The 15,455-nt window shown below is 44.0% G+C and overlaps 1 long non-coding RNA gene across 1 annotated transcript in view; it reads right to left on the minus strand.

Annotated features, from left to right (window-relative positions):
* Window positions 1–2,018: 2,018 nt before the first annotated feature.
* LOC117796771 overlaps window positions 2,019–15,455 on the minus strand; it is a 28,010-nt gene continuing 14,573 nt past the window's right edge. The window contains exons 4-5 of the long non-coding RNA XR_004621430.1: window positions 3,083–3,188; window positions 2,019–2,948 (exon numbers count right to left, since the gene is read on the minus strand). This is a non-coding gene — a long non-coding RNA (uncharacterized LOC117796771). The remainder of the gene's footprint in view (window positions 2,949–3,082; window positions 3,189–15,455) is intronic.

Here is a 15,455-nt window from a genome sequence, read left to right on the forward strand (position 1 = left end):
GAGGCAGCCCCAGAATCAGCCCTGCTGTTGAAGTCTGACGCGTTAACAACTCCAGCAGGAATTAAGAGGTGAAATAAGCAGATGAAACATTTGCTGAAGCCGAGATAAGCATTCCTGGGAAGGAATTTTTCAAAAAATCAAAATGAATCCTGTAAATCTTCCTAATTAGGAAACATGACCAGAAATTAAATTCAACTGAAAAAAAATGAAGTGCTAAATAACTCACCCACTAAATGGCAAGGCTCTATTGAAAATACCACTGATTATTAGTTTTAGCTGCTCGGGGAAATTATCTAGGCACAATGATGGGCATCAACATGCAGCTCACAGCAGCAGTCAAAAGCAGCAGCTGAGATGTGTGGCCATCCTAATTAGAGGACGGAGAGTCTGAAAAGGCTCTGGAGCTGTGACATTCCTGGCTGGGGCTTTCCTTCCAGGAATGCCACATTAGGGTTTTGGTCATCACATTGTAAAGAAGGACTTAATAGGACTGATCCGGAAAGGGGCAACAGAAATGACTTAGAAAAAGAGTGTGAGAAGCTTTGAGGTTAAAAGCAGAAAGCAGGAAAACACTTCCATAAGAAATAATTTCAAATATTAGGAGACGGGGAGGCAAGTAAAAGCCCTGGGTGGTGGAAAGAGCGGCCGGAGGGTGTCCTGCCTGCATGAGGTCATTCCAGGCATGTGGGGTTGATGCCTGTTCCTAATGAGCAGGGAGGTCAAGAAATTACAACAGATTGTCTAATATGAATTACTCGCCAATTCTTCATTCAACAAATATTTACCAACCACCCTCCACGTCCCAGGCACTGTCTCTAGCCTTTTAAGATACGTCAGTGAACCTAACAGAGAAAAATCCCTGCCCATGTGGAATTTACATGCGGGGGGGGGGGGGCTGGGCATGGCTGGGGCTGGGGGGAAACTGAGAATGTAATGTAATAAATAAGTACATTGTATCGTATGTTATAGGGTGATGACAACTATAGAAAAAATGAACCTATATCACGGTAAGGAATATTGAAAGTCATCAGGATGCTCCTCCTTGAGAAGGTAGCATTTGAGGAAAAGTCTAGAAGAGGTAAGGGAGTAAGTGTGATGGATATGTGGGCAAAGAGTATTCCATACAGACGGAACAGCTGGTGCAAAGTTCCTAAGGAGAGTGTGCGTGAGTGTGTATGTGAACGGGGAGCAGAGATGTGCAGACTGAACAGGGCCTGGTCGACCAGTTAGCAAATACTTACACGGCGCAAAGTCCGTGTCTGAACTGTTATAAGCTCTTTATGTATAACCACAAAAACAATGCTCACCACGCGCCTGCAAAGTAGGTGCTCTTATTACCCCTTTTCATGTAAGGGACCTGAGACTCAGAGGGGTCAATTACCTGGCCTAAAACCAAAGATTCAAACCTAGGTAGGTGTCTGGCTTCAGGGCCTGCGCCCCTAATCACTACTTTATGCCATTTCTCAATGTGGTTTCAACCCAGCTACTTCTGATACCAGCCCCGGTTACCTAACTGCAATTGGAATTCAGGTACTCTCCCAGGATAAATTTACGTTCTTCTTTATAAAAAAGCAGCATTGCTCATTCCTTGATCACCTATATCCCTTTCCCTGACCCTTTGCTCCCTTCCTCCAACTCAAGGACTGCTCTTCTCTGCAAGTTCACCATGAAGTCCATTGCTTTGCCCAACAAATCAAGCTATGGATAGAGCTTTGGTTCGGTGTGGGAGGGGGAGCTGGGGAGCTATAAGAGGGGTGCTTCTGTAGATTAGTAATACCATACAGATTACTAGGAGGCAGGACAGAGCATACACTACATTTAAAAACTAGGTATTGCCTTTCCTTTCCCTTTAAAAGGCACTGTGTGGAGTAGGTATGTCTGTAACATACTGATCATTGGCTGTTCTCATGCTTTCTGTGTCCCATTCTCTCAAGATACAGCAACTTTTTACTAAAAACCATTGAATTATGCACTTTATTTTTTTAAGGTTTTATTTATTTATTTGTGAGAGCACAAGAGAGAGAGAGCAGAGGGAGAAGGAGAAGTAGGCTCCCCAACGTGGGGCTTGATCCCAGGACCCCAGGATCATGACCCAAGCTGAAAGCGGATGCTTAAGGAAATGAGCAACCCAGGCACCCCGAATTATGCACTTTAAATGGAGGAATTATATGGATGTGAATTACATCTCAAAAAAAAGCTGTTGAATAATTCATTTTTTAAAAATACAGGATCTTGGTTTTCACATGCTTTGTTAAACCTCCTCTGTTCTCCTTCACATAGCTTCAGGGGGCCGAAAACTACACTCAGAAAGATGTCCACCATTCTTAAACCTGAAGCACTCAACCCAAAGTTACAACTTTGTTTGGACTTCAAGGCTTACAGCATTATGCCAAGGAATAAACAGCTCTTTCCTATTACACCTTCACTACCAATTTTCCTTATTAGACAACATAATTCTAACATGTGTATATTGAAACAAACATGTACATATTACGCAGCAGAAGGCAAAATTTGCATACTTGAGAAGGCAATATTCACACACAGTTTGAAACAGTTTCTGGCTTGTGGCTGGCTGTTCCCAGAGATCCTGGAAACAGGCTGGGAGGCACATGCTTCCTACCATTATGGGAGAGAAGCTTGAGATGCCATGTTAAAGTCTAGAACAGTCAGGAGGCTCAGGGCCTGATCCAAGCTCTGGTCTTAACTAGCTGGGTGATACTGAACAAGTCACATCCCATTTTGGGGCCTCGATTTCACATCTAAAAGATGAGATAACTGAACCAGGTGATCTCCAATGTTGCTGGCAGATCTCACAGTCCATGATTTGATGTCATAATGAGACCAATCAGATGGTGGGCTGAGGTATGTCAGCGCCATGATGCCCAGACACACAGGAAGCAAAAGATAAACTCTCTGCTTTTGAGGAACTTTTCATTTGCTGGAGGAGACTGAAAAGAGAGCCAGATATAAGACTTGATAATATATAAAGTAAATACACAAACAATGCAAAGAGTGCAAGGGACAGGAAGCAGCTGAGAATGATGACCAGCTCTATGGTCCAGATCACCTTGCTTTGACTCACCTGTGCAACTGAAGAAACAAGAAGGCTCTTACTCTGCCAACCCGCAGGCTCTTTGGGGCAGGCACCCCTGACACAAATGCATTCCTTGCCAATCTTGTGGCTGGCCCTAAATCACAGAATAAGAAACTCTGAGTAAAATAGAAATCTTAGCAAACATGTAACACAAATCCTTCCATCAACATTTAGCATTTGGGATGATGCTTGTCTCGTGCGTATATTTTTATTTGATAGAATATTCCTGACATTATCCACAATCCTGAATAATCCTAAAACTGGAATAGGAATGCATATAATATCATTTTCTTCAAAGTCCGGCGGGCTAAATGTGGAATGGTTTTAAGACAAGGCTCATTATTGCTGTAGAATTGAACAAGATTTGCCTGGCAATCACTTCTCAAAAATCACGGCCCAAAGAACATTAAGTTCTTCCCCTCTATTGCAGGGTGTTTGTGTGTTTCCCTATCTCATGCTTTCATTTCAGATCCGTTCTCACTCCCTGAGGTTATTCTGAGCATTTCCACACGTCTCCAGTCACATGCCATGTCTTCACCTGCCATGAGTTCTTAAAAAAAGGAGGGGGGACATTAAAAGGAAATAGAAAAGAAAAATCACTGTGATTTCTACCATTCAATTCATTCATTTTCATTTGTCCTGGGAGGATTTCTTTCAGCCGGGGCCCTCCAGGATGAATGCTTACTCTGGAACTAGACTAAAAATCACTATCTCTGGCGAGGATCTTGGGGAAGAGCTGCCTGGATGGTACAGGGCTATTAAATATTTGGCCCCTGGATATTTCTTCCAGTCCAAATATGCTGGAGTGCAGAAAGGAAGGGTGGTCCCTCACCGGTTGTCTCAAACTGGGGTTTTGCTCCCTGTGCTCACTTCATCATCTTATCACTAGATGGCGCTGGCACACAGGCAAGAAGGACGCTGATTTAAAAAAAAAAAAAAAAAGCGAGCACAAACTTTCTAATAAGCCAGAGAATTCCTTTGTTTCTGGGTGGGCAAAATCAGCTTTTGTCAAGCACATTTCAGAATAGCTGTCTGGAGTAGCAATAATCTAATTGTATTGCTTTACCCTAAATCAACCAAATGGTCAAGATTGAATGAAAGCAGTATAATGTGTACTTAGGAGTAAAGGCATTTATAAAGAACTATAGATCTCTTCACTATGTAGTGTCAAAAGAGATAGGTGGTCAGGAGGCTTAACTGGGCACTGTAACCAAAAATGAAAGGTTTTAGGTTCTTGTTCTGATATGGATGGGGCTTTGCCAGTTAAATAATGCTGATATAAACTCAGGAGCTACAAATTAAATTAGGAATTAAAGTAGAAACTCTCCTATTTTCCAGCAAACCATATTGTTTTAACATTTTTGGATCTGTTTCAGGATTAGTTGATGAATCATTTGATAAACTATTCACTATTTGAACTATAACCACTAACCAAGTTCTGATAAGATAACATCTAAGTTGAGTCTTAGAATTTTGGATTTGGAAAGGAGCTTATGTGGCCTCTGTCTTCCTCCCAGCTCCCACACTAATCTCTTCCACATTAACAAGGGCTCTCTCTGTCTGTTTAAACTCTTATAGTAATGGCAAACTGACCACTCAGAGAAGTGGCCTGTATTTCCAGAGAATTCCAATAGAGAGTCCTTTAGGTTGAGCCCAAGTGTGGCTCTTTATAACTTCTACCCATAGATTTCCATTCTTCCTTTTAAAGGAATGCAGAATAAACTGTCCTTTTTCTACAACTTCTTTTTAAATATGTGATGGTTTAGGCCTTTCTCAGCCTAAAATAGTATCCATTTCTTCAACCATTTTTTTATATAACATGGTTTCTGGATTGATTTTGGCTATCTTTTTCTGACTTATCTTAACACGTGTTCTGATCACATAGCCAACAGAACTGTCAGCTGCCTTGGTTCAAGCACTGTGTTTCTAGGAAGGGGACCCACATTTGGTGAACTCTGTCCACTGTTTTATTTTTGAAGCCTGTGGCCAGCTCCCAGGTCACTCATGTGGATGTGGTGGGTCAGACCAGCCCAATCCCTACCTATGAAATTCATTTTTAAAATTATAATGCAGGTGTTCAGCTCTGTGATATAGCATAGATTTGGGCTCATGACTGTGGTCTGTCAATATCATACAGACTCATTTAATTCAGCCTCTGGTACCAGACATACTGGGATTCAAAATTTTATTCCCCTGCTCATGAACTGTGTCATCCGAGGCTAATGACTCGATCTCTTAAAACATTAGTTTTTTTTCCCATCTCTGAAATGGAGAGATAATACCACCTGCCTCAGAGAGTGGTGCCATTTCAATGTGATAATTTTGTGGAAGAAGTATATTTTACACAATTCATGGAACATAGCGCAGGTTTGGTAAGTGTTTGCTATTATAATTAAATTTATCCTATCTTCCTTCATATTAGCTATCCCTCCTTGTTCGTGTCATATGAAAATCTGATAGGCATCTCGTCTAAGACACAGACAAAAATCCTGTCAGGGACATGTGAAAGAGAGACCTCCAGGCTCGCCGCCATGGTTTCCCGGCAGGCTGACATATGCACTAATCAGCAGTCTTGAGGTATAATTCTTACACCAGCCGTGGTCGTACCCATTGGCTATCAGCCAGGTCATGTCTGATCCACAAGGTGATTATGATAGATTTTGTCAAATGCCATGCTGAAAGCAAGTATGGTTTTGATGCCTCTTCTTTCTACCAGTCTAATATCCCTATCAAAAAAGGAATAAATGAAGACATGTTTTGTTTTCTGAGATTTCGGGTTGGCTCTGAGTGATCTCTGCTTTTCTAAAGACTTACAAAGAGTCTACTTAATAATCTGTTCAGTTGATGGGTTAAAGTGGTGAAATTGTGGGTTATTTCCCCCTTCGTTTCTATTATTATAATAATGTTTGTGGAGTAAATAGCTTTTTAAAATTCTGTTCTAGAATTCTGCCAGGGATAATTGTCAAGCTGACTGGCTTATAGTTTTTATAATATGCCCCCTTCCCCCTTTTTGAGAATCGGGACAACTTTGTTCTTCTCTTGTCTGTTAACAGTTCTCCTATTCTCCATGCTTTTTCAAAGATTATTGACAATGGTTCTGGGAGTTCTTTGAGCAACCTGGGATGCGATTTGTCTAAGTCTGGAGATTTGAATTTATTAAGGGGGGTGAAAAGAACACCACACTAGTTTCTAGCTCTGGCTTTGCCCTTCACTAGCTGAGTGAGTGTGGGCAGGTTTTGATTTTATTTCAGCTGAAATTTCCCCATCTGTGAAATAAGGCATTTGGGCCAGATGAAGTGGAAGGGCTCTTCAGGGTCTGATGGTCTCTGTTCTATGTCGCAAATAATCGGACATTTTCTTACTAACTTTTCTCCTTTATCTTGGCTTTCAGTTTCTTCTCAATAAAATAAATGTGTTCTACCCTTCCCTGCTTTTTTAAAAAATTTATTTCAAAGCTATATTTTGGTTTGGCTCCAACATTTCATTCCAGCTGTGTCTTTTCCTCCTCCCAGGTGCTAGCCTTCTCTCCATTCAGATGGACCATGTCCCTCTTCCACGTGGTCTCCCCATCTTTTTGCTCAGGACTTTCCCTAAGGTGAAATGTGATCCCCAGCCACCTCTTCAGCTTTCACCCGCCCTTTAAAGCCCAACACAGTTACTGATTCTCCTGGGAAGTGTTTCCTAACAACCCCCCCCCCAGCATAGTGGTTTCCTCTCTTGAAATCTCTGATGCACTCAGTGCAGATTGTCTGACACTTAATCATGATCATCCTTGTGGCATTTGCGTGTGGGTGTCTTGTTGGATTGTATTGTTATTGATCTGCACATACCTGGTCACTCCCTCCTGCCCTCTTCCCCTCTCCCTGTTGGGCACTATCCAGGGGATACTCCAAAAAGTTTGGTGGGGTATTGAATGCTTTCTAAGCCATTACCAGTCTTCCCTGATCAGAACATTTAGGCAATCATCTAATACGCAGAAATTTCTTATTTATTTTAGGTGAGGTGAGCTCAGGTAGTTTGATACTAGAACACATTTCATTTTAAGACTAGAAAAGGATTTTAGTGTGCAATTGATAATGAAACCCAAACTAGCTCACTTTCCTCCCTGTGCTACCACAGAGAAGGGATTTGAGACAAGTCGTCTAATGGACAACTAACTGGTTCAGGATCAAATCTGCCTCATTGGTGCCCATCCTACTCTAATCTAACCTTTTCTCTACTAGCCAACAGCTGAAACCTTTGGGTTGGAGGTCAGGTGTATATTTCACCTAAGAAATGGCGTAGCTACCTTTCTTAATAATGCAGAAATGACTTCTGTGTGTCCTATGTAATTTCAGGTGGGCATCCCAGCAAACATGGATTATGTAATTATGTTAGCACGTGGGAAGGTAGGATTGGCTTCTCCCCTCAATATTTGTGAAATACTCTTTGTAGTAACTTATAAGTTGTAATGAGTAATCTTAACAGAACGCTTCAGAATCACACACCACTGTCACAAAAGTACAGTCGACCCTTGAACAATTTGGGAGTTATGCGTGCCAACCTCTTGCACAAAAAAAAAATCCATGTATAATTTTTGGCTCCCTCAAACCTCAGCTACTCAACCTACTGTTGATCGGGAGCCTTACTGATAACACAGTCGATTTACGCATATTTTGTATGTTATATGTATTACACACATGTATTCTTACAATAAAGTAAGCTAGAGACAAGAAAATGTTGGGGACATCTGGCTGGCTCAATCGGTTGAGCGTCTGCCTTTGGCTCGGGTCATGATCCCAGGGTCCTGGGATCAAGTCCCATGAAGGGCTCAGGAGCCTGTTTCTCCCTCTGCCTGCTTCTCCCCTTGCATATGCTCTCTTTCTGTCAAATAAATAAATAAAAATCTTTTAAAAAAGAAGAAAATGTTAAGAAAACCACAAGAAAGAGAATATAAGAATGTACTCTGAAAAAACCCACGTGTATCTGGAGCAGTGCAGTTCAAACCCGTGTTATTCAAAGCTCAACTGTACTATAGTTGTGGGGAGAGACTTTGATGAGATTGTGACAGAGGAAAAGTAAAGTCTTTCCAAAGATGAGCTGCTCACAAAGCACGTCAGAAACAGAGCTGAGAAAAGAAGCCATTCCTTTGCTCAACACGAGCCAAGCATCTACTCTGTGCCAGACCCTGCTGGGGACATCAGTGTTAGGGACGAGGAGATATAGGAAAGACAGCTAGATCTTGCCCATGAGAACTTCACAGTCTTGAGGGAGAGAGCACTAAAGAAACAGATAAGGACCGTGTGATGTGAGAAGCGCCCGTGACGGTGATTTGTGAGTTCCCTGGGACTGGGAGCCTGCCTAGAATGTGAGAGGAAGCAAACACCTTTGTTCCTGCAGGACATGCCCCATGCAGCACCCACAAACCCCCCAGGCACCGGAGAGGAGGCTCACTAACTGCAAGTCACGGCTTCTGCCTGAGAGGTAATCTTCCAACCCCGGGGGAAAAAATCGGGAACTGATTTTTCTGAACCATGTCCTCTTACGGTGAGGGCTGCATACTAACAAGTCAGTCCAAGGCTTATAAAGCAGTGTTTGTACAGCTCACTCATTGCCTGGCTTGGGGGTGATAAGCACAAATTTCCCAGGCAAATACAAGTAAAGCCGGTGCTTAGTAAGCTCGTAATAAATGGGAGTGTTTATAACTGTTAAACATAATGATAACACTGGAACTCTTTACAGGAAAGCAAAAGTAAAAGTGTGTGAAGAAACAGCCCAGCCACATGCATTGCTGGATGCATCAGCAGGCGTGGGAACATAAACTCCTGCCCCCCAGTAACAGTCATCCAGAAATTACACCACCTAAGCCACACCACCTCCTTCCCTTAAAGAGCACTGTCAAGAGCACTTGTCACTTCAAATCAAGGAAAGTACTTTCCCTGGCAAATCCCATCCCTGTGAAACCAACCTTATCTCTCACATGCCTGAACCCCTGACCCCATACCCCCCCACACCCAGCCTTTGCCCTGTTGCAAATTCCAAGCCAGCCCATTGCCTGGACCATGGTTTCCCCACATTATCTCCTCTCTTCCAGCTTGGTCTCAATGACTTGGGCAGGGCTCCTTCCCCCCCCTCCCAACCTCTTGCTCCCCACTGTACCTCCCCAGAGAGGAAGGTGAGATCACTTCCTCTTTTCACCTGAGAAAACGGAGGCCAGGGAGTCTCGTCACATGTCTAAGGTCACACTTCTAGAAGGGGCCCCCGGGGACCTTGATCGGGAAGTGGCAGGAAGTGTGACCTGCGCTGCCCTGCCAGCCTTTGAGCTGTCTGCACATCCTGCCCTCCACCAGCAGGAGGCTCCCTTTCCGCCTCGGCTTCCTTCCACCCACAGAGGTTCTCAGTGTGGCTGAGGAATGCCAAGGTCTTCAGAGCTCTGGGAGCTGGGGTATCTTTGGGGCAGAGGAAGAGGGATGGATTGGATTTCCCAGATGTCTTCCTCCTACAGTGAAACCCAGTGAAGGCTAGGCAGCCATGTGAAAAAAAAATGCTAAGTACCATCAGGGGATTACAATGGTGTAGAAACACGTTCAGTGGTGCAGACTGGGAATAGGACTCTGGCTCAGCCCTTCGCCAGCTCTTGGTCTTGGGCCCAAGAATGTCTCTGAGGCTCCCTTTCAGCATCTATAAAACAGGGACAGTAAATACCTACCTCATCAATTTGTTTTGAAAGTTTCATCTGGTAATACATGGCAAGCATGTGGCCCAGTGACTGTCCTATTTCAAGTCCTCGCCAATATCTGTTTTGTTTCATGAAAAGGACTTTTGCCTTATGTGGAGAGGTGATTTCTCAAACTTCATTTTCTGCACCTTAATGTATTTATTAAGAAATTTATGAATGTATTGATAAAATACTGTATCTTTAAAATATAAGAAAAGCACAGGTTCTTTCCAAAGTAAAAGTTTTCACTGATGCTTCAGGCCTAAAGGCTTAAGGAGACCTTTGGTAAGAGTATGAGAGAGCATGGGGCACCTCGGTGGCACAGCGGTTAAGCGTCTGCCTTCGGCTCAGGGCGTGATCCCTGCATTATGGGATCGAGCCCCACGTCAGGCTCCTCTGCTATGAGCCTGCTTCTTCCTCTCCCATTCCCCCTGCTGTGTTCCCTCTCTCGCTGGCTGTCTCTATCTCTGTCAAATAAATAAATAAAATCTTTAAAAAAAAAAGAGAGAGTATAAGAGAGCAAACAGGAGGAGAGGGGCATGTTTTATTCTACTGTGGCTGAAATTTTTGACTCTCAGTGTCCATAAAGGCCTTCATAAGAAAGTACTGGCAGGATGTTTGAGGACCCACAGCACAGTATTTGTTATTCCCCAAATGTTGTAGGGTCCGTCCCCAAGAATAAACTCTTGGGTTTCTCCTGTTGACTAGAAGCCTGTTAGAACACCCCTCAGAGACACACATTTGCAGCCAGACTTAGAGGCATGTGGGAAAAGTATTTAAGAAAGCAAAGAAGGAAAGCAACATAAGACTCAATATCTCCATGGTCTGCTTCACATTGTCCTCCCCAAGCCCTGAAAGATCGATCTGGGGGATTTTAGGACACAGGACATTTTGCTTTCCTGTTTCCTTGTGTACAATCTTGCCAGTGGGCTGCATCCTTCCACCTGCCCTGTGGCGCTTCTGGCTAAGCTACAAGGCAGGCCTAGCCAGAAACACTCAGGACTGTGGGGCACTCCACCACCTCCTGGGTTCTCATGCCCCGTCCACAGGTCCCTTTCCTGATGTCATCCTAGATCTCCCGTAAAGTGTTTTGCTTGGTTTCTGGAGACATTATATGGTTTTTCATACATATGTCTGTTCATTTCATGGGGACACTGTTTCAACATGTGTAACCTTACACCCACCTAGTGTCTCCACTTCTTTCTTAATTAAATCTGAAGCCCCTGAGACTGGGCATCTGCCCTAACTTCCTCCATGGTTCCCTTGAGAGCCAGTGACCTTCTCAAATCTGGTGACGTTCCTAAGCCACCCTCCGCACCTCCTTCCTCAGCCCTGGGGCCTCCCTGAGGCTGGCTGCCCAGCAAAAGACTCCTTCCTTCAGGAAATACTCTTCATTCCACCCACTCCTGCATGCTCAGTGGTCTTCACTCCCTTGGGCAAGAAAGTAGGTATGAACTGACAAAGTCAGCCATGCTCTTATTCTGTCTTTGCTGCCTTCGCCCCCACGCACGCACGCACATGCACACACAGCTCCCTAATTGCTGATGTCCTGCGAGGCTCACTCCTTGGCCTGTGCTCTTCCCTTTTTTCTCTTTCTCAGGGAGCTCATCCCATCTCGTGGCCATCAGCTCAGACGGCAGCGCCCACAGTCTTCATTTCTAATTGTGACCCTCAGGCGTACTTGTCTCATGGTTTAGAGGGTGCCTCCACTCTGTGTCTTCTCAGATTCAGTTCCTGGAATTAAACACATCAATCCCTTACCAACCTCTCCGTGGGCCTTTGGCCCTGGCTTTCTGAGTTCTTCCCCTCCTGCACATTTTCAGCATGGGGACAAGACCAGCTGTAGCTACACACTCTGTCACTCCAAGTACCGATCCGTATCTCGCCTTTATACCACTGCCATGGATGGGCTGGCCCTGCTCCTTGCAAAGGCCACCTTCCCCACATACACACAAGATCCCATCCCGCACATTTACTCAGACATTGTCCTAGCAATTCTCCCCTCTGGCCTGAAGCATCACGTCCCTGCCCTCTACTGGGTCTGTCCCATGGGCATTCAGACATGGCTTCATCTTAAAAACAACCACACACACACACACACACACAAACCCTCCCCATCCCCACTTCCTACTCCAGCTGCCATCCTGTTTCTCTTCTTTACATAGCAAAACTCCTTTCAATAGTTGTTTATACTCATAGTCTCCAATCTTCTCCTACATTCTCCGTCGAACTCAGTCTCATTAGTATCTCACAGCACCCTACCCTCTCACGCCCTCCCACACAGGCTGCCACTGCCAACACTGTTGCTATGGAAATCACCAATAATCGCCTTACCACTGCAGTCTGGGGTCATCCCAAGTCCTCATCGTGCTGGACCCCCCAGCAGCATTTGACTGAGTTGATCACTCCATCCTTCTTTAATATACTCTCTTTCTTTGGCTTCTGAGGAGCCACTCTCTTCAGATTTTCCTTCTTCCCTCCTGGATGCTTCTTTTCAGTCTCCTTTGTTGATTCCACCTTATTCCTCCCTTCTTACTGCTGTCCCAGTCCCTGGACCTCTTTCTAATTACTCTCTCTCCCTTAATGACCTCATCCAGTCCCTGGTTTTAAATATATCAGCACACTTAACGATGCCCACATTTATACTTGTGCATACACATGTCCAATTGCCCATTCATGATCTCTATTGAATGTATAATTAGCATCCGAAGCCATCCAAAACTGAACTCCTGGTCTTGATACCCAAACCTGCTCTTCTCGAAGCCTCCCCCATTGCAGTTAATGACATCCGTCTGGTTGCTGAGGCTTAAAATCTTAGAATCCAAACTCCCTTTCCACCCCCACCCCACCCCAGCTCCCTCTTTGTTCTCTCAGATTCTATTTTGATCCTTCTGCAAGTCCTGCTCTCTTTACCTTCCACATAATGTGCACCATACAACCACAACCCACCACTTCCAAGGTACCTCCTTAGTCCAGCCACCATGTAATGGCCTCCTAACTCCCTGCTTCTGCCCTGGCGCCTACACGCTATTCTCAACAGAGCTCTCAGAGCAATCTTGTTAAGTGTAAGCTGAGCATGTCACTTCCCTACCTTCCATGATGATCTGAACAAAAATCAAAGTGTCTACAGTGGCCTGCGAGTCCCTCCCCTGTCTGAAGCCTCACTGTCTGTCAACTCCATTTCCAAATGTTCTCCTCCTTGCCTTCTCCACCTGAGCTATGGTCGCCTCTCCTCCATCTCAGACATGCCAGGCATGGTCCCACCTCTGGGTCTGCACTTGCTCTCCCCTCTACCCAAATCTTCTCCTCCAAACATCTACATGGCTTGCATCCTTACTTCCTTCAGGTTTGTATTTCAATATCATTTTCTGCGAGAGACAGTCCACTTACTCTATTTGAGTAGCCCCCTTCTGAGTCTCAAAGCTCCCTAACTCCCTTACCTTACCTAGATTTTTCCACAGCCTATCACCAACTGTCATTATGTATACTTAATTCTTCTTGTTGTTGTTGTTGTTGTTGCTGTTGTTGTTTGTTGTTGCTGTTGTTTCTTTTAATGGTCTATCTTTCCCTACTAAAATGTAAGCTCTCTGATGGCAGGGATTTTTGTCTTGTTCAGTTCTGAACCCTCATTGCCTGAAGTGTGTCTGACATTTGGTGGGTGTATAGTAAAGTGAATATGTATCAAGTACCTGAATAAATAGATGGTTTTCTCCCCTCAAGATGATTTTCAGATTTCCCTCTATATTCTTTATTCTAGCTACCACCCCTAGTTTAGCTACTAGCCCTAGTTTATTTCCTCAGGCCTGTATTACTATAATACCCTACACATTGGTATCCTAATAGTAACAGAACCAAGACTATGAAACAAGTTTCCTAATTTCCAGCCTCAGTTACCTCCACTGCCTGGTCATTCTAGCGTGTGTGTGTGTGTGTGTGTGTGTGTGCGCGCGTATGTGTGTGTATAAAGATTTTATTTATTTATTTGAGAGAGAGAGAGAACAAGTGGGGGCAGGGGGCAGAGGGGGAGGAAGAAGCAGACTCCCCACTGAGCAGGGAGCTCCATGAGGGGCTGGATCCCAGGACCCTGAGATCCTGACCTGAGCCAAAGGCAGATGCTTAACTGACCAAGCCACCCAGGTGCCCCTAGCCTATATATATATATTTAACGTTCCATTAGTGTTGTCCATCCATGATGGCAGGCTTAGCCAGAGACTCGCGGAAAGCATAGGCTTTGATTATGCCTGAGAGCCCTCTTTAGGCGGTCATAGGAACAAACTCTTTTCCCCATTCTCAGAGGTTCTAAGGTATTAAATTATATCCTTGTTAGACTCTGTGGTTTAAAAACCATGTAAAGAAAGTGAATACATTATTGGGAATGGAGGAGCCTGGAACAAGTCGAGCAAGACAAGCATGTTCTTTTTGGAACCTCTTGAGTTTCTGGGAGACCCTCTTCCAGGGGAATAATAAGGCTGAATTAAGTGTAGGAGACATAGCTGTGATTTTCATAACCTTTGCTCCCTTTTTTTCCACACAGGCAGAAGGTTTTCTCTCTGAAACTAGGAAAAACAATGGAGCAGCAGCATGGCCCTGGGCACTGCAAACTCAAATACCTAGCAGGACCAAGGAGAGAATATAAATAAGGAAAGAAGTAGAGATTGTGGAGACCTGGAGAGGGCATGATCTCTCTAAAGGGATCACCACTACTATTCAACTTGGCCAGGGATTGCCATGGGGGAAAATGTGGGTCCATAAATTTTCAAAAGAAGATGGAAACCTGGAATTTGGTGATGTAAAATCTCCTAAATTGTAAATGTTGGCAATATATTCAAATTTTAGAAAATGCTATGTGGTCCACAAAACATATCCCTGGGCTAAATGGTCCCGTGAGCTGCTTTACCTCTCATGCACGAAAGAGAATGAGCGGTAGGATGATAGAGATTGAGTTCAACTCTTGTCTCTACCTATAGGATCCCAAACAATGTTATTTCTAGTTACTTAACCTAAGCTTCATTTTTTCCATCTCCAAAATCAGGACAGTCCTTACAGGATTTATATAAAAATTAAATGAAATAGTGTCGTTGGCACTCAAAGTTAATTTCCCTGCTTTCTCTATTCTCTGCCCTCTCCCCTCTTTCTCATTGCACAATAAACTGGAAAGAACAGCTCCTCCACATTCTTATTTGAAGCAAGTTAAACAACATTTTTTATCATTTGTCATACATTTTTCTAGGAAAATTGAACATGGCGAGCCTAAATGTGCAAAACCAGTTGCTTACCAGATCTCATTTGCACCTGTGAGAGGAAGCAAACCTGAAGAGGTATTTTTTGGTGGTTGTTATTCTGTTCTGTTTTATTTTGTTGTGTTTTGTGTTTTTCTGTCCTAGAGGACAGAAGACATATTAAAGAAACATTCTCCTGCAGATTAAATTCAGACAACACGGTCTCCAGTGATCCCGACTATGCAGCAAAGGGAAGCTCCCTGAGCCAGAAACGGAAGCTCTCCAGCACTCCTCGGGTTATCAAGGAGCCTTTACAAAAGTGCGAAGGAGAGGCACAGAACCAGAACAGACAAGCAAAGAGTGTCAGAGGCTTATAGCCATCATGTTAGCAAGTCTGGGGCTCAGAATGAGCTAAGACTTGCAAAAAATGCTCAGGAGCAACAGA

Source organism: Ailuropoda melanoleuca, chromosome 16, assembly GCF_002007445.2.
Source record: "Ailuropoda melanoleuca isolate Jingjing chromosome 16, ASM200744v2, whole genome shotgun sequence".
In the NCBI taxonomy this organism is placed as follows: Eukaryota; Metazoa; Chordata; class Mammalia; order Carnivora; family Ursidae; genus Ailuropoda; species Ailuropoda melanoleuca.